Here is a 19618-nt window from a genome sequence, read left to right as displayed (position 1 = left end):
TATGTAATACCTGCCACCTGCTCCTGCTCGCATACATTATGAGATAACGGCACCGTGGAAGTGAGTCATCGCTCCTCCTCACAGCAGCTGATATTGTCTGTCCCCCACACCTCCCGCCCATCGCTCACACCCTTTCCACAGCTCCGTTTTTGTGGAGCTTGCGGGCAGAGCTGATAAGAGGGAGAGCGACCGGAGAGCGTCGGCCTCCTTGCTCCAGCAATGTCATTTACTCCCAGCTGGGCCCTCAGCATCACACCACAGCCTCTCCAGGACACAGGTGGGGGGGGGGAAACAAGCCCTGTGCTAAAAAGAAGAATTTCTAACCTTCAAGATGTTAGAACGACTACAATTTCAGTCAGAGAAAAAAAGAGAGCACAGAAGAATAAAGGATTCGCTGCAAAAAGCTGAAACCACTGTCACACATTAATCTGTTTTCACTTTGAGCCAGAAAATGAATGATCTTCTGGAGCAGGATTATCACTTTCCAGCAAAAAAAAATTATGAGAGTCTGAGTAATGGATTTTAAATTACGATAGCTACTTCAATTAAAGTTGGCCCACAAATGGCAGATGGCGTATCCGTGCTTCTCTTGCGTAAAGTTCACCAGAAACAAAATTTAAAAAATTTCCTAAATGATGAAAGCTGTAAAAAGATTAAGAGGTTTGCTTCATCGGAAATGTAATTACCGCAGATCTGATGTCCCGTGTTCCATCAGAGATGGGCACTGCACCGCGTAATCAAAGCTCAAAAACCAGAATGACATTTTCCGGATTCTTCTTCGTAACAAGCCCACTGCTGGCACTCATCTGTAGTCGTCATGTCATTAGCAATTATCGACTCGTCGGCGTCCTTCATCAAGGCTGAAGTCAATGGGGTGCATGTGCTCAAGGCCATTTAAGACAGAACGAAGGAAGAGGAGGGCATGAGAGTGAAAGATGGAGACAGGGGGCACGGTGAAAAAAGAGAGCAGCGAGAGATTGAGGGAAGAGGAAAGGTCTGTGTCGTTGATGAGAGAACGTCACTCTCAAGGGAACTCGCATCTGAATCAATCAGCTAACTGTAGCAGTGGGTGACTGGCAGCTTGACAGACCGCCGCTGTATTCATAAAGCAAATACGTTGCTCCTGTCCATCAAACATGATGAAATGGCTTAACTCAAACAGAAATATGGCTGCAGGGGCAGTGGACAAAGAGGACACGAGGTTGCATCATCTTACCTTTTAGTAGACGAACCTTCGAACCCACGATGGTTAAAAAAAAATATATGGATTTGAACATTTTCATTAAAGAAGGACGTTGACCACATTTATTTTCACTTCTCCTCTTTTTTTCAATCTGAAGAGAAATGTTTGGGTTGCCAGGTTGTGAAAAACCCCTTTGGCTCGTGTACAGCGTCAATGTGCTTTGTCTTTTTACTTTTAATATCAGCAGTAGAGCCTAGACGATACTGAATTTTTAAAACCTATATTGATATCTTACATTTTCAGAAAATGACTTCAATAAATCTGCAGTAAGCCAACATTGGCTGATATTTCAGCCAAAATTTGCTTTCTTAAAGACTGAATTATTTATACTTGACGACCGGTATTAGGTGGAGTGAGTCATTTAGTGTCCTGGGTTTCGTGCTTTCTAATAAGCCATCAAAATGAATTAAAGAGCTAGCTAAAATTTCGTCAGGTGTATTTGTATAATCCCAAATCCTAATAGAAGTTATCTCAGGATAATTCTCCCATGACCAACCACTTGGTGAGGGTGGTAAGGAAGAACTTGCCTTTTGACGAGAGGAAACCGTCTTTCCTTTCATTCAGAGATTGATCAGTGAATAAAGGCAATCAGCGAGATTTGTTTTACATCTGTCATTTCACTCCCACTCTCCGTTTTCCATCCCTGCTCTGGAAAAGCCGACCAGCCTCACACAGTGGCAGCTAATTGCTGTTCTCTTGTGAGCCTTTTTTTAGCCTTACAGTTTTATTCTTTGTGTTTAATGCTGCCAGTACAGGATGATTGATTATTTTTGTGAAAAGCTGCACCTGTTGAAAAGCTATTGTTGTTAACTGCTACTAAGCCACTTTCTGTAGAAAATCAAATTTCAAACAGGTTGTATGCGGCAAATGTGAAAATTGGGATTGTTTTAAGATGATTGTGGAGATGAAAATGTGGTGGTGACAAACAGAAATAGTGTTCTCATTCCTGTGACCATGAACCGAGGTTATATTTCATATTAAAAGCTATCAAACAATAGGAATGACAAAAACACTCCACAGCCCTTTAATCATTCTGTCATCAAACTACAGTGGTGAACGATCATTATACCTGGCTGGACGAGGAGTCTGTGCAGCAGAGAGCACAATGTCCTACTTCCTCCGCTCTCTGGTATTTCAAATGGAGGAAATTAATTGCATGGGCCCCTGAAATGCCCCTTTTTGTTTTGGTTCAAAGCAAACGAGCCAGCTCTTTCTCAGACTACAGAGAACTCACTATTCCATATCACGGAGGATAGTTAGAATATCTCGGTTATCTTCACAGACCTCCCCGTGTTCCTGCTGGAGAAGATTAAAAGGGATTTTTTTTTTATCGGGCATAACACTAACCCATTTACAGTGGAAGTCGAAAGTTTCATGCTTGTTTTCTCTTTGAAAAAATGGTGCAGGAAACTCATGAAGGCGTCGTGAAACAATCTGCCTCAGTGCATGTGTCTCTCTGGTTGTCTACGGAGGAAGGCTTTCTTAGAGCATCAGAGCATCTTTTATTTACTCAGGGCTGTTTACATTGAATAAATTCAACTTCAACCATCTGCAGGTGCAACAGGTAGATTAGAGGTTGTGTTGGAAACTGGGACACAGAGGAAATTGGGTATGAGATGAGTTGATAAGCTCAAGACAACTGGATCCATGTTTCCATTAAGAATCATTGAAAACTATTTCAATGATTAGGTTATATACTAAAAGGCAAATTAGTCATGGTTACCTGAATGACAGTTCTAAAACTCTTGAAGATACATTTAAAGTGTTATCCGGATTATTGTTTGGATTCGCACTAAATTATTCACATTTATCGATATCATCTATCCATCCATTTATTATTTATACTGCATATTCTTTGAGGTTTTTCGGGGGCAATTCCAGCTGAAATTTGGGGCGAGAGGTGGGGTAGACCCTGGACAGGTCATCAGCATATTGCAGCCAAGTTGGGTTTCAAACCACTGGGCAACTGTGTCCACCACCCACTTCCTAGATAATGGAATTCCACTAAATGTTACTTGAGATCCATTAACTTTCCCATGCCTTGGTAAATTGGTGAAAATCTACATTTTTTTTTGGAATCCTTCATCCAGATCTTTGCCAAAATGTAATCGTGTCTTTCTTTATCTCATTGTTCCACCAGTTTCTGTGGAAATCCATATGGTAGTTTTTGCGAAATCCTGCTGACAATTGTCATGTAATGATGTAATGTAAATGTAATGTAATGAGATCTGTCATCATGTCATCAACAACGAGAGTGAGCATTTTCATGCTCTGTGGGCGCTCAGTATGCAGCACAACACTACTGACAGCATGTGGCACAAAGTGGGTTATGTAATACTGACTGATAAACTGGAGAACACAATGTAAACAGGAGATTATCCCTGATTCATTGCATAGGTGTGTAAAGTAATACAATATCGTTGCCTCACTACATAGCCAGCAACATAGGAATTTCCTGCAGACTCTGTTATCTGTGACAGAAGTAAAAGAACAGAGTAGCACTGGTGGGAGGTGCACAGCATAAACAACAATCTGCTGCTATCCTTCCATCACCACCACAGTCAGAGAAAAGCGACAAAGCAAGCAAGCATAGGTGCTTCTGCTTCCTCGAGGGAGAGGGGGAATAGAAAACATGAGCACAAAATGACGGGTTGGACCGAACACCCTGCGACGAAGATGCTTGGAAGACCTTGAGAATAAATCAGCACATACTTTCCACAGTCTTTGTGTGCAGCAGCCCAGGAGTGCTCACAAGCTATTATCTCAAACTGATTTCAACCATTCACTGTCATGCTGAAGATACTGTTTGTCATACAGCAATGATCCGCATTCACGGAGCATTATGAAGCCATTTCTCCCGAAGGAGACCACTTGTGGATGCTCCAAAACAAAGAAGCAAACGGATGAAGAATAGAACAAACTGCTAATGACTCAGTATAACAAGGACAGTGCTGCCTACAGACTCAGACCGTTTCCCATTGTGGCCTTGTCTACACACACTGATGAGTGTATAATGCCAATACATAGCTGAAGTGCTGTAAACATATAACTTCTGCATGTTCACTTCTGAGAAATCCTCTGCTCGTCCTCACTACGCCTTGACCTCTTAAACATGAGCCGGGAAGTGGACTGTGGTCGAAGTCCGGCGACAACACAGGATGTTCTGTCGGGACGAGAGCGTGACAGGAGCAGTGAGAGGGAAGAACAAAGCGGGTGTCACTGCTGTGTCAGCTGGAGCAAAAAATGTTTTTGCCACTCACAATAATTAAAGTTCAGCATGGGGCCACAGCGAGAGTGATACAGCACTGAGACTCGGCCTGGCATGTGAAACCTAAGCAGCCTCGTGATTGGCTGAAGAGGGCTGGTGATATTTTAATTTGGAGGAACTCTGTTTTTATTAGGGTTACTTAATATTTTAAATATGTCAATTATTGATTTATGCTTTTCATTCATGCTTTTCGAAAAATCTTCAAGATTTCAGTCCTGATTTATGTGCCTGCACATGTGGTTACTGTGGTAACAGCAAGTTCGGATTGATACTACAGCAAACACTTTACAAGCAGCTACTGTGTCAGAAATAAAAGAGCAGCACAACCCAACAAACCCGCGCTGCGTCAGTCAAAAATAATTGCGACAGTGCTCTGATGTCACGCAGCACAAGCCTCAAGTAGTTCTCGTCACATCAGCAGAGCGACGTTGAAAGGAGCTGGAGTCAGAGGAGTGCGTGTCACCTGCAGCTCTTGTTCTATCAGCTCGCTGTGGCTGGTCCTTCCTGTTCTATTTACTCCTTTCAAAAAAATGAAAAATGACTCCATGTTTTGCCAGTTGAATGCATTTAATGTGAGCAGGTAACATTTGTGGGTTTCTGTATTGCTCGATAAGCACATGCCTCCACCAAGGGTAAGGTCTATGCCTCCATATTAAACAAAGTGTAAAAGGAACATTTTGTGGGTAATACCCGAAATCGCTTCTAAAGTTATTGCGTAATCATGCTGACTGATGGAGGTAAGTGGATGATACGTCTCCCACACACTCAAAAGTTATATTTCTGTCTGCAAAAAATATTGACTTGAGGTTCTCTTGTGATGAGGCCATTTGAAAAAATGCTCTGACTCGTAGAAAATAAATCGAAACAGGAGAAATTCCAAACGAGCAGCTGTACCTTTATGTCCGTCTGAGAACACAGGAAACGGTTTAACACTGCTGTGTTAAAACCTGATTGTCACCCTGGAAATTACGAGCATTAACTATCTAGTATCCATTCAAATTCAAGTCAATTAGCAGGAGCATCATTTGTGAGAGCAAATGAAGCAAGGACAAGCGCAAGTTACTGAGGCATGAAGTTAATCCTAGCAGGAGCTTGGGAGTACAAGAGAAACATCTGGAAATAGGATTTCAACGAGCTTCATTTCCACAATGTACCACAAAGCCCACTGATGATAGAGCAAGCAGGAGCCATATGACTTGTCAAGTATGTCACTTCCTCCTCTAATGCCCCCAGGGGCTGCGGCCCAATCCAATCATGGAAATCACAACCATGTAACACAAGTAAGAAGGAAAGGATGAGTATTCGCCGCAGCTCACAGTGGACTCATGGATCGTATTACCCAGGGAGAAGACATCCATCACATTCCCGCAGATCACACACACTGTTGACCAAAAGATCAGACTGTAATCTCCAGGAAATCAGGCAGCAGCCCCCCCTTCCTCCCCAGGGAGATCAGAGAGACCAGGACCTGACCGTGACCCGACCCGAGGAGCCAGCAGGTCAAATTATCCACACAAGCGCGAGACACTCTCACTGCAGAGGAGGGTGGCGAGGAACGTGGCCTCTGCCCTGGATTCATAACTGCTGCTAAGCTGGGTTCTCCGGCTGGAATCCCACTTCAGCACTTTCTTCTGTCTTATCTTTTATTCATTATTTTAATTTCACTGGCAGCCTCTGTCTGAGGTCAGAGTTTCACACTGCGGCCATTTGTTTGCATTCTGCGACCATTTTTTAAGACGGTGCTTCCTCTCAAGTCTGTAACTCAGAGCTCTAGTGTGATTTTCTTTACCCCAAAATCATCATTGTGTGTCATGTGAAACGTGAAAAACAGAAGCTACTCGTGAAAAGTGGGTCTGGAGCTGTGGAAGTGTACAACTCTTATGAAGATGTCATTAAAAAGACTAGAAACACAGTAGTCTCCATTTAAATTATTGAAAGTGGAGGTGGTGAGAAGAACTCATATAATGAGGATGAACTGGGACTGAAAGTTAATCTTCAGAGATTCGAGGAAAGGTTGAAGGTCATCTATCTTCTATTGGAAGAGAGCCTATTGTACATGAAAATATGAATTAACTCTGGCATTTTTTGAAGGCCTGAATCTTGAACACAATAAAGTGTGTGAATGAAACCGGGCTTTAGATTTGAGGTGCATAATAAAACAGTGCTGTGTTTGCGCTTCATTTCCCAAAGAATAATTTATAAGGATGAATTTTAATTTGATTTGTCTCCAACTTGTTATCTAACTTTATACCCTGATGAATTCAAATTATTCTGGAGACATCTCTGAGTGTATATTTCAATGTTTTTCCTACTGTTAGAGATACAATCTGTCTAACAGTGATCCTACAGTCACTTTAATTAAATGTCTTAATTTTATCCTGTCTTGCATTTTGTATCAGTGGCCAGATCCTGCTGTCTCTTGATATTGATTCATATTCTTTGCTTGTGAAATATGAATCCGTCTTGCTGACAGAATTTGGGATGTAGTTTGAAATAAAAGACAGCGGAGACAGAATTTCAAAATGCTGACTGACAAGAGCAAAACTTATCGTAAGCTGCTGGGAAGAAAGAGAAACTGCAACGTGGACAAGAAGTCGTGAACTTTCGCTTCGGAATTCACGGACACTCGGTGCTGTGTAGGAGGATTGGATGTTTCGGGGATCTGTGAAAGACGTGCCAATCAGTTTCTCATCGCCTTGAGGTGCATCTCTCTTGTTTTTAAATTGCCAATAATGTGGGTGGCAGTCGCAGCCTGTAACATTTACGTTGAGCACCATTAGCTACTCAGCAACTTGTCTGTTTCTCTGGAAAGTGGATACAAAATCCAATGCTTCCCCACCAACACTGAAACTACTAGAATAATGATCAGAGTCAGAGACACGCTGAAAACAAGTGCTGAGACTAGACGTTACCCCTTTACCTAATCTGACCTTGTCGACCACCTTTTTCATGTGCTCAGCACCAACACCTGCTCCTGCTCACCTCCTCGCCCTCTTTACGAGACCTGACAGCCCGTCTCTCCGCATGTGGACCAAAGTTCAATCCACTGTTAATCTTCTTTTTTGGACAAGTTGCAGACAGACCTGGGAGAAAAGCCGTTGGTAATTAATCCAATGGGAATGTTGACTGTTTCCAGTGGAATGCGTCTGAGCCCACGCAGCCGCTTAAATGGCTCCCATCCAAATTGGCACACACATAATTTTTTTTGGGGGGGGGGGGAAACCACAACACTTGTATGAGACGAATAAGAAAAATGTTGTGGTTAGAACATTGACTGCTAAATAAAAATGTATAACAGCATCACAGATGTTGGGTATTTCTACATCGGCATGTTGTTGACATTTGAAGGACACATTTGAAAACAATCACTGAACTTGGAGTTGGTAAACCGCTACTAAAAACTGACTTTATGGCACATCTGTGCAACACTTGAATACAGTGCATATTTTGGTAAACACTCAATGGGACTATAATGAGAGCCACTAAAGGCGAGAAATTCAAAACAGAGTGCTCAGAGTGGATGTTCCCGACAAAAGGCGTCAAGAGTGAATATAAAAGTTTGAGTGGCCTAAAACATGCAGCAACCTTATATGACTGATACAAAAAAATTAACTGCAAGGCGTTAATTTTGCACCGTTTGGGTGATAAACTACTGTTGAGATAAACTAAACTCCTGCACCCATCTGGTAGTGGTAGTAACTGCTGTCCAGACTGAAATATCTCAAGAATATTTGGATAAGATTGCTGTGAAAGTTTGGACGTGACACTGAGCTGTCCTGCTGACTGTGGTGGCGTTTCACTCCCTTTTTAATAATCATTGGTGTTGGGCACCTTAGAGGTGAATTACTGCAAGTGGCCTGGAGTCACTACGTTCTTATTAATGGGCTCTCTCGGTTTCATTATGTTCCACTTGGAAGCATCTGAGTGACACCTACTTGTGGAATTGAGTAGACTAGTAGTTTTCTAGTTTTCGGCTTAATATGGAAGTTTTTAATATCAAACCAGTTTGACACTGGCCAAACCCTAGACCCCTTCGAGGTCCTGATCATCAGATTATTTCCACTGTCTTCAATATAAAACGCAATTAAAGTTGTTCTGCACTCACAGAGTTAACTGATCTAACTGAATTCACACAGAGAAGAACACATAATATATAAAATGAAAACATGAGAGTCCTCATTCAGGTTTTCACCTCACAGCACCAGATTGGGGGATGATTTAATTAAATCATAACTTAGTTGTTTTGCATCTATCACACTTAGGCCGTGTTAGCAAACACTTTTCGGCTTGTTAGCAGCCAACTGTGTGATCGTATAAAATTCAGCACTACCTATCACTACTACTTAGGTTAACACAAGGTTTGTGTGACAGATTTGTGATGTGTAAAAGGTTTTATAGGCTTCCATTTATTGCTGCAGAATGTAAGGGACCCTTGGGATGTGGGGTGTCGCTTATAAGTCACTGTTCTCAGTCCACACATGTTTTTATTTGTCCTCCTAGTTGCCCAACCGGACAAATGGAGATGGTGATGGTACCCAGGACTCATATAAACTGAAGTCCCTGAGGACTGGACCACCAAGTAAGGAAAATGAGACACTGAATTCTTAAATCAAATGATGCTTGAATCTTGAGTTGAGTTGTTGCTCTGCACTTTCTTAACTTCCATCAAAAAAACTTGTTTACTAATGAGACTCTGACTAAAGATGGAGGAAAGACTGAGTACAGGTTTAAATTAGGGCCAAAACACTTTTAAACTTGAGAAGTGACGGTTCACAAATAATTCCAGAGTTTCTAGTCTTAAATCAACCTTTAAGATAAATCTGCACGAGCATGAAGTGTAGAAATTGATTTGAATCTTAAAAAACGAGACCATGTGAATCAAGTCTTTGATCAAATGATATCAGTGGTGATATTGTACATAGACACTGACAAAAGGAGTGTGTAAACTATAATTCACAGGACAGAGCACGAGACAAAACTACCCGAGCCCAACCCAGACCAGACAGACATTCAGCCTGTGGGTCCTGATGAGTCCTGATGGGTCCTGATGGGTCCTGATGGGCTAGGGTTGGGTATCTACACTTACATCTACAGACGTTTGTGAAAGCACTTCTTTTTTCTCACCACTGTATCATTTATTCACTGAATTTTTCACATAGTCTTTTCTACATGTGTGCAAACCTCCACTCCAAAATTTTTGAATTATTTGTCAACCACACTTCACAAGTTCAAAATCTCATTGGCCTCAATTTGAGCCCATTAACCTGAGCCGCTACCATCAAACAAGCTACTTTCCCCAATCCTGCGGTTGAGATGATTCCCAGAGTAACTTGGCACAGTCTGAGAAATGTTCTTCACACTAGAGACACAACTTGGATACCCAGCGAGGCACCTTCTCCACTCAGTGAACCGTAAAAAAGACGTCAGCCAAATTATTAAAGACTGCACTTTTCCATCTGTGACTTCTGTATGACTGATGAGGAGGAGCGGCACCGCAGGCTGCGATGTTTTCAGAACAGCTTCCTGTTTTTGCCTTTAATTCCCCACTTTTGGTGAGGTCCTCCTGCAGACGTGAAGTAATCCTGTGCAGTGGCGTTTCACACCTAGTTAACAGTGAGAGCTTTATCTCTATCTCTGCTGAGCCTTCTGCCAGATAGGGATATGTGCACGGATTGAGTGTTGGCCTATGACTGCCAAGAAAACGTGTAAATTGACAAAACGTGGGCTATTACCGAGTCGGCTGGCTTACTGCACAGCCACTCGACAGCGGGCATGATGCACATATACGGTTTTAGAGAGGCAACTCGAGGGCATCCTAGAGGATCCATGATATTAACTTGGCCTGTGGATTTTTTTCATAAGATGCTTTCTGGATTTTCTTTATGAGATGCTCTGCTTCATCTTCTCCACCGTAATCAAGGCTTGGACACATTCTCCAGGCTTAACACACACAGACAGGAAGGTTAATTTTCCCAAATTAAGGGTGAGAATAAAGAGGTCTCCTTTGAAAACGGGGGATTAATAGCGTGGTATCTTCATTTTTAAGGTTGCCATGTTCCATCTCTTTCACAGAGGGATTACTTGCACTGTAATTTGAGTGTCAGATTTAGCATAAATTACAATAATACACCTGTCTTGTTTAGTATGCTCTGGAAGTAGATAGTAGCAAAAAAAACCCTGCTTGGCCACATCCTAATATATGGAGGGAGGGGTAACGGTCTTTTAATGACAACAGCACATCCATCTTGCAGTGTGAAAAATTCCCCTAGTTCGACAAAAAGGTTTCATACTGGCAGCGGCTGCCTCCACAGATATGAAGCTCCAACTCCAAATTAACTTTTGCAGGGATAAACCCACAAAATGATAGCTGCAGCGACGAAAATAACATTTGCAGAAGATTTCTCGTGGCCCGGGCCAGGTTGTGAGTGTCCGCTGCCAAAAAGCCTGTAAAATGTAAACAGCCCCTGTAGGTGCGTCTGACATTTCAAGGCTGTCTGGTAAACGGAACTCGATGTCGACCTTTGAACTCCAACAGACGTGCGGATGGGTGGCAAGTGAGTGCAAGTTTTTTTGTTTACAGGGTTAAATGAGCCCGGGGGGCCGCTGCTGCTTGAACTCTTAATCACAAGCTTAACCATGCATTTGGTTCCATTACTCGGAAGGCAGTGTTAAGAGGAGTTGAACTTCAATCAGTCTGTTTTGTCGGTCATTTAGAAAACCACAGACGGCACGGTGCAGAGAAATGGATGCTGTATTGAGAGTTGCTCGTTTTAAAAGGAATAATTGGAAAACAAACACGTCTCTCCACAATGCTGTGCCTTTGTGGAGGACCCCACAGGTCCACGCCGAGGCCCATTACAGTGACATCTGGAAGACGGATGCTGGAGTCGCACACAACCACTAATACTGGCTCTTTCAGCGAACATAACCTAAAATAATAAGCCTTAACTAAGGGATTCCATGGCAGCACATGAAAGCATCCATCACCCAGTGGTAGAGTAAATATAGATTGTAAAAGTCATGCGTGTAAAAATAGATTCACAAATGTTTTCCAGGAATACACAATAACCAAAATACCAATGCCTGTTATTAATGTAGTATCGTGTGAGTCAATGAATAGGGCCTCAGTACATATATATTTTTTAAGTTTAGGTTTTAATTGCAAATTAATTCAGAACTGTATGAAAATAAAATCAGATCAGAACACAGAAATGTTGATGCACAACCTAAAGACTGATTTATTTCCCCCCTAAATTTGTCTGTCTTCCTTTCTCGAAGATTTTGAGCTCTTCCAAAACTATGGAAAATGTGTGTTTTCTGAGGACCTGCCATTAAACGGTTAAAGAAACGGTTAAAGAAAGATTAAAGGTCATGGTTGGAGGGAACCAACGTTGGTTGTTGGTTGGGCGTACGATGTGGAGTGTGGCGATTCTGGAAAAAAAACACATGAATCTGCAAGTTTTGTGTTTTTCAAAGCAGATTTATTGAAGATATTTATGGACATTGTAGATTATAACACTCAGAGAGTCAGTACCCCTTAATCTAAGAATATACATATGTCTGGGTGTTTTACTGACGTGTAATTCCGAGAGGTATGAATGTTGACGTAAATTTAAAAAATTGGGCACTAATGGTTTAAAAGTACCTTAACTGCCTTTCACCTCCTGCTGCATCTCTTTACCCTCCGTCTCCCTCTCTGCCACGGTACCCCCTGTCAACTCCATCACGGTCCTCTGAGCAGGCATAACTCACAGTTTGAAATTCTGTGGTTTAAATCAATCAGCTCCTTTTAGAAAGAATAAATCAATAACCAAATAAAATCCAGTAAAAGTCAAAAATAAAAAAGCCTTATTATGTATTAGTTTTCAGCTGTATATTATTAATAATAAAGAGATGCTATCAGTAATGTGGTTATGTAAATAGAAACATTTACATAATTGTAAACATGCAATTTCCCCCTGCTTAAGTAATAATATTCCCACACCACAAAGTGCCATAAATCAAACCAGTAGCTGCATTAGGGCTCTGTTCTCGTTCACCAGCCTCACGTCTATTTGGCACAACTGGGTACAGATGTCGAGGGAAAGAAAAGCCAGTTTGGTTTCCCGCGTGTCATTAATACAGGCAGTGACCCTCGACTTGGCAGCGGCACGCAGCATCTCAGGGACGCCAGATTTACCTTCCTCCTCTGCACCTGAAAGTCCCAGCGTGACGTCCACATCGTTCATGGGGAGAAAACTGTCCGAGCGAAACGTAAATCAAAGTGAAACGCACGAGAACGCTTGTGTTCTTTTAAGGCATGTTGGTTTTCATGGGTGAGCTACTATGTCCATGCTGATGTCTGATATGATAAGTCACACTCATTCCTTTAAATACAACATGTTAGTTTCCCCCATGCGATAGAATTCCACTCAACAATGCTCATAGCAGCTCCTGACACTTTTTAAGAAAACATCACTGTGGGAAGTGGGACATTTAATGTTATTCATTTGCCACCATATTTCCAGAAAACATGTATGGATTGGTTTTACCTGCAAAAGGGGAATATAAATGTCTGGAGTACTGCATGCTGTTAAAACAACGATTCCCTTTGTTTACTAGACCCAATAACACTGGAGAAGAAAAACTATGCAAGTCATTCCCAAGATAAAGCAGATTAATGTCCGTGGGGCATGTTAGCTTGATCGCGAGAAGCTCATCAATCACAATGACAAACAGCCTCAGACCGCCGCCTCAGACAGACGGCATCTTCTAGAGTGGTTGCTCCACCGCAGCCACATAAATCCTGCCCGGTGATCCACTACTCTTATCAGGAATACATAACATAACTTCATTGGAGGATTAATCCATCACCAGGCCCCTGCGTGCACCATTATTTTCAAAGTCCAACTCCCACTCTCTAGTGTTTAGCCGGAAAAACAGCCAGATACTGCCTTCTGTGTAGATCATTCAGTCTAACAGTGGAGTCTGCTGTCATTTCGTTGTAACGCTAAAAAACCCACAGCAATCTGTCTATGAAACATTAATGCGACGGGGGGGTTACTGATGACAGGCGTGAAGCAAAAGATTGCATCTTCAAGAGCTGACATCTTTCTATGGGCTGCTGAATAACCCAAGACTTAACTTTTTAAATAGACACGCAGAACAAAAACGGCATCTGACAGGCTGATTTGTTTATGTTGATGCACACGCACCATTATCCGCATACTGATGAGAGACGTATGTGTAACCACTGTAGTTTGTTCAGAATGAGCAGTCTTCCCTTTAAACCACGCTTTGTTTGTTTCTGTCATTTGCAGTGATGTAAATTAGAGAGAAAAAGAGGTGGGTTGTTTTCTCTTCCAGCTGTTTGCTTCCTTTAGTTTTTCAAATACTTAAAGTTAAGGAACTGTAATCAAAGCAGAGCTTGCATCTGACAGTTGAGGCACCACAACCAGCAATTCCTCACATTTTAAAGCTGTAGGGACTAATTGTCTCAGCAATAACCAATAATCTGTAAGCACTGAGGAACTATGTTGACGGTGACACACACTGTACAACGCGTCTCCACTTCCTCCCACCATCCAGAAAGAAAGACAGCATATATCCAGGATATGAACGCCTGCATCAGTGGCAGTAGGGGGATGGAGCCGCAGTATTGAGGTCAGTCTCGGCTGTCAATCATGGCGTTTCAGCCCGTTTTTATAGCGTCAAATAACTCATTAAAACCAAGGATAGCAGGAACATGAGCACTGGAAAATACATCGTTCTCAGAACTATCTAAAAGGATAGAATCCACCATGGCGAAAAAATTCTTTGACTTTTTAGTTTGGTCCATGTCTCATCCACTAACATGGAGGAGGCAAGGTTAATGACCTATACTACAGTCAGCCACCAGGGATGCTTTCATTGATAATCATGTCATTCATCTTTACATACAGATACATATATTCCTCAAAGTATCTTTTTTTTGTTTGAACACTGACATGTGGCGGGTTAGAGAGATGAAAGGCCAGTTCCGGGTGTAGATGCAAAATCTTGAGACGTGCTTTTTTTAACAGTTTGACCTTGTTATGTGTTAATGTTGCCTGCGTCCATATTGGTTGAGGGTCCATATGGACAGCCTGAGTGCCCTGTGTCCCAGAGGAGCCCCGTCGAGCTGCACACTGTGGCCCCTGATGCACACTTGACACTGGGCTTCCTGTCGCAGTGACTAAAATAAAAGACCCTTAAAAGAGAGGTCAAACGCTTCATTTGAGAAACACAGGCTGCTGCTTCAGGCTCTCAGGCTGAAAAACTGAGCTGTATCCCTAAGGGTGGGGGGGTGAAAGAAGTGTCGGAGTTATCAGAGCGAGGCCGCAATCTGTGAGTCACTGGGAAATCGAAGGAAGGGAGTGGATCTGAAGGACTGGTCAGAGGTTTGTTTTGGGGGAGTGAGACACTGAGGGCCACAATCTGTGAGTCACTGGGAAATCGAAGGAAGGGAGTGGATCTGAAGGACTGGTCTGAGGTTTGTTTTGGGGGAGTGAGACACTGAGGCTCTGGGACAGTCCGTTGCTCTGTCTGGTGCAAAATGTCCCAGACGAGTCTGTCTGGGAAGCTGGCACAGAGTCAGGTCGAGCCAACTCAATGTTCATCGCGGCTTCTGATTTCTAGTTAATTCTGATGAATAATAATGCAACGGGGGCCTTGACAGAAAATGAATCTAGATGCAAATCAGCACATTTCCCGAAGATTGATGGAAGGTAATAAACACGGCATTCCACTTATTTTGGAAATTAAAACAGGGTGAATAAACAAGAGCAAACACCAGCATGTTGAAACCATGTGACATTAAATACAGGATGGCAGGAAACAAATCACATTGAATTCTTTATTTGGACCCAGAGTGTCTTCGCTACTAAGAGCTGCTGTGCCTGTTTTGCAAATGACTCAAAATCTTGTAACAACATGGGAACAAGATGGTCAAATAATACCAGCAAATCCCCAGACGCCTCTCTCTCCAAAATAAAGCCTGTTTCTTTTGAAACCCGCACTACTCCAGTGTGTGGTTCAACGTTTGGCCAAAGCACTTGGATATGTTTTATCTCCGTCAGTGTCTAATGACCTTAAATCTATGAATTTGAAAAGGGCAACAAGTCTGTGTGTGCTCGCTGCCAAACTCTCCCCAGTTTCCCTGATGAAGTGGCCATAAAAGGGCATTTTAAAAACTGAGTATCCTTCCCCTGAGAAATTATTTCCAACAAAGATTTCAATAACAAAGACATCCCCACTTTGTCTGCATCGCAATAATTAAGTCTGCAGCTGGCCGGTTACTGAAAGAGGCCGTATCACTGGAATCGCTAATGAACGGAAAAAACTGTATCCGAAAAGCTAATTCCTGCTAAGATCACACTGACATGTAATCAAAGTCGGGTTGAAAAACTTTAACATCTTTCTGTATCATAACTGACAGCAGGCATAAATATTATTCATCCCGACTTCTGTGTCTTTTTTCACATGCTCTCTCTTGAATGTTGCACAAAAGCTATATGTTTCGCATTGCAGATCTGACAGCGTGTGGCGGGGGTGATTCATTTGTTTATTTACTTTAAGTTCTCTCTAAATGAATACTTAATCAACGCTCCATAAACAGCCACGTTAACGTTCCGTCTAAATCAAGAACAATCAGCCAGAAACATTATAGCTCAACTTATCTCAGACAGAGTAATTCATCAAAGGGCTTCAGTCACCCAGTAGAAAACGAGGAGTGGGGGGGGGCAAAGAGATGAAACGAGCTGAGACGCAACGGCATGCTTTTTTGCGAGAGAGGGGCCACGCACGCTACACCCAGTCATGGCATTTAAATCATTCTAATCATCCATCCCACTCGCTGCATAATAATATACTGCAGCGAGAAAGATTCCCCGCCACATTAACGACACCTACGTCTCAGCTTCCCACACAGACACTGTGTCAACTCGCAAGTAAACAGCTACTCTCGGCTCACACGCAGCGCTTGTACGTGTAGAAACCACGTAAATATTACATGTGCATCGTAGTGAAATGGGTGCTTTAAAACTTCAAGGGCTCTTTAGTGCTGCGAGTAAATGTTGTTTTCATCATCTCTATTGGTTTATAGGTGTATTCTATGATATTGTAACGAAACAAATCAATAGAAATGCCTTGTTTTGCCCAGTTAACAGCACAGACCCCCAAAATATTCCCACAAATCATAGAAAAGCAGCAAGCCCTTACATTTCAGTAGCCTTATAATCATAGAACATGCATATCTGACATTTACATTGTTTGACATGAATTTCTACTAATTCTCTAACTCCTCCAGCACTTTTGCGCTTGACAAACTCAAACCGCTTCTGCATTTTCAACACGCCTTTTCTCTGATGAAGTTCCCTTTCCCGTACGGCGGATGTGCTTGCAAGCAGCTTCCATGTACCTAATTGAAAACTCAAGTACAGTAATTAAAACCCCTTGTATTACTCTGCACATTAACTTCCTCAACTCGAGCAGTGAAGAGGAGGGAGAGAGAGGTTAAAGTGATGTGATGCACCCCGAGGGCCTGTCCCCAACCATTAACCAGCCCTCCCATGCATCCATATATTCCTGCAGCACATACTGAGGATGTTTACGTCTTGGGAAGTGTTCGAATGCAGCTGAGGCGGGCGAGAAAGGCCAGATGTGTAAAGTGCTGTACGTTTGGGAGCCGGTGAAGGACACTGTGTCCAAAAATAGAAAAACATACCAGTAGTCAGTTGATATTTATATTTATGACGACAAATGTCTCATTATTATTTCTCCTTAAGTTTAAAGACCTATTTTTACTCCTGTGTGAAGGCTGTGGTTTTAAACTCTTCTTTAGGGGCAGAGACATAAAACTTGTTAAACCGCAAAACATTTAACAAATCTGAGGTGGAACATTAAAACCAATAATGAGTTCTACCTTTGTTAAATTGTTATTGATGAAAATTATATTGTGGTGATTATTTTTATTGTTTTTTTTTATTGCCCAGCCCTAGTGTGAAGTATGGGGAGTTTAAAGTAGCACAGGGTTTCCATGTGGTCTTAAATACATTTAAAGTATTATGTACTACATCTTAAATACATTTATTTAGGTCTTAACTATGTTAATGTTTCGTTAAACGCTGCTACAGATATTCAAATACAGTAATAAAACTACAAACAAGACCAACTTGACTGTGGGAATTACTATGGACACCTACTGTTAACTACCTGTATTGAAGCGATAACAATGTTTCGAGGGTTATTTGTCTGTCTTCAACAATGGGGACGTAATCCTGGGACTTGACGCAGAACTTACATTTTAGTCATGGCTGTGGCTCATGGGGTAGAGCGGGCCGTCCGCTAACCAGAAGGTCGGGGGTCGATCCCAAGATACTGAATCTCCAGATTGAGATTGTGAGTGATGTGTGATAGAGAAAGCACATCTATGCACTGTGAGACTGGCAAAACTGTTCTGTATTGAGTGGTCATCAAGACGAGAAGACATTGTATAAATACATGTCCTTAACTATTCATTATGATTCTGAAAAAAGCCTTACAGTTAACTTGTTGAAATCTGCTGAAACCATGTGTACAGAGGGCTTTGATGGCCCCAGTCTAACATTATGTCTAATTATTAACTTGTGTAAATAAAACAAGAACAAAATTAAGGAGTGAGGTTCCCAGTCAGTGTCATGTGAGCCTGGCAGCAGAGTGTGTGGTGTGTGTGTGTGTGTGTGTGTGTGTGTGTGTGTGTGTGGTGTCTCAGGTGTAGGACAAAGAGATGAGAGGACCGCTCCATCCCTCCTGAGGCTTCCCCTGCTCCTATTGGTCAGCGGGAAATCCTTTTGTTTTGGCTCTCACGGTTGAGGAGCCCCGACAGCATCTCATGAATGGAAGCCAAATATTCCCCTGCATGCACAGCAACAAAGAAAATGCCAAAGATCTGGACTTTAGAACAAGCGCAATCCCTCCCAGGGCTGATTGGCGGGTGGCGAGGAGATGTGTATTCTCCACCTCGATATTGATTAATAATCACAGTTTGAAATATCTGCACGACTTGCGAGTGTAATTCTAACGAAGGGGCAACAGAGCGAAGTTGGGTGAGAAAACATAGTGAGCCATTCATCCTCTATGTGCGGGCTGCGGGAGCCTCTCCGCTGAAAGGAGCCCGTTATATTGGCGACGTCTCCGCTTTAACACATAGGGCAAACACATGCACACGCACACACACACGCATGCACGAACACACACACACACACACACGAAGTCAAATCACCCAAAAAACTTTTCCATTTCTGCAGCTCGGGTCGTGCAGCCTGGAAAAAAAGCGAGGGCATGAACTTCCAGACACACGCACACACACGCACAGGAGGCAATGGCAGATTGAAAGATAGAAATAAAGATGAAATCGATACAGTCGCTGGAAAATTAAAAAGCAAGCTGCTGACACCGAAGTATAGAAATCCAGCGGTGTTTAGAAATAGAAAAAAGAAAGAAACCTACCATTAGTTTCCTCTCGGTGCCGGCAGCGCTCACACCACCACCCCGATCAAACTACTTCTCATCGCCGCCTCGCATGCGTCTCCATCCCGGTCACCGGTCACGGGATGACTGGCATTTGTAAGTCCGTGTAATGACTGTAAATCCTAATATTATTATTCAGATTATTTGTGTTCATCCAGCGGAGGTTGCGTGTGAACAAGTTGCAGACTGTGACAGCTCCTGCTCCTCTCTCTCTCTCTCTCTCTCTCTCTCTCTCTCTCTCTCTCTCTCTCTCTCTCTCTCTCTCTCTCTCTCTCTCTTTGTGTCTGTCTCTCTCTTTTGGTTGGGGTGAGGGGTGAAGGGGCGCAAAAGGAGGAGGGGGAGGTCTCTTACAAAGAAGGGTGAGCCAATGAGCCAATATATATATATATCTCTATATATGCAAATAAGACAAGTCCTCTATTATATATGATATGATATATTATAATGGTAATAAACATATGTCAAAGGTATCCAGTCAAGCGTTCAGTTATTTTGGTTTTATTTCATCTAGTTTTTAGAAATCACATTTGGTTTCCGAGATGAATTTCATTTGTGGCTGTTTGTAGTCGTTTTCGGACATGTTTTTATTTAAGGGTCAGGGC

The 19618-nt window shown here is 42.4% G+C and overlaps 1 protein-coding gene across 1 annotated transcript in view; it reads right to left on the bottom strand.

Moving 5' to 3' along the window:
* Positions 1–19233, bottom strand: part of LOC118100984 (carbohydrate sulfotransferase 15) — a 33794-nt gene extending 14561 nt beyond the window's left edge. The window contains exon 1 of the mRNA XM_035146556.2: positions 18996–19233. The gene's annotated coding sequence lies outside the window, so the exon portion shown is untranslated. The remainder of the gene's footprint in view (positions 1–18995) is intronic.
* Between the last annotated feature and the right edge of the window lie 385 nt (positions 19234–19618).

This window comes from Hippoglossus stenolepis, chromosome 21, assembly GCF_022539355.2.
Source record: "Hippoglossus stenolepis isolate QCI-W04-F060 chromosome 21, HSTE1.2, whole genome shotgun sequence".
Taxonomy (NCBI): Eukaryota; Metazoa; Chordata; class Actinopteri; order Pleuronectiformes; family Pleuronectidae; genus Hippoglossus; species Hippoglossus stenolepis.
This window is presented reverse-complemented; position numbering and strand designations above follow the sequence as displayed.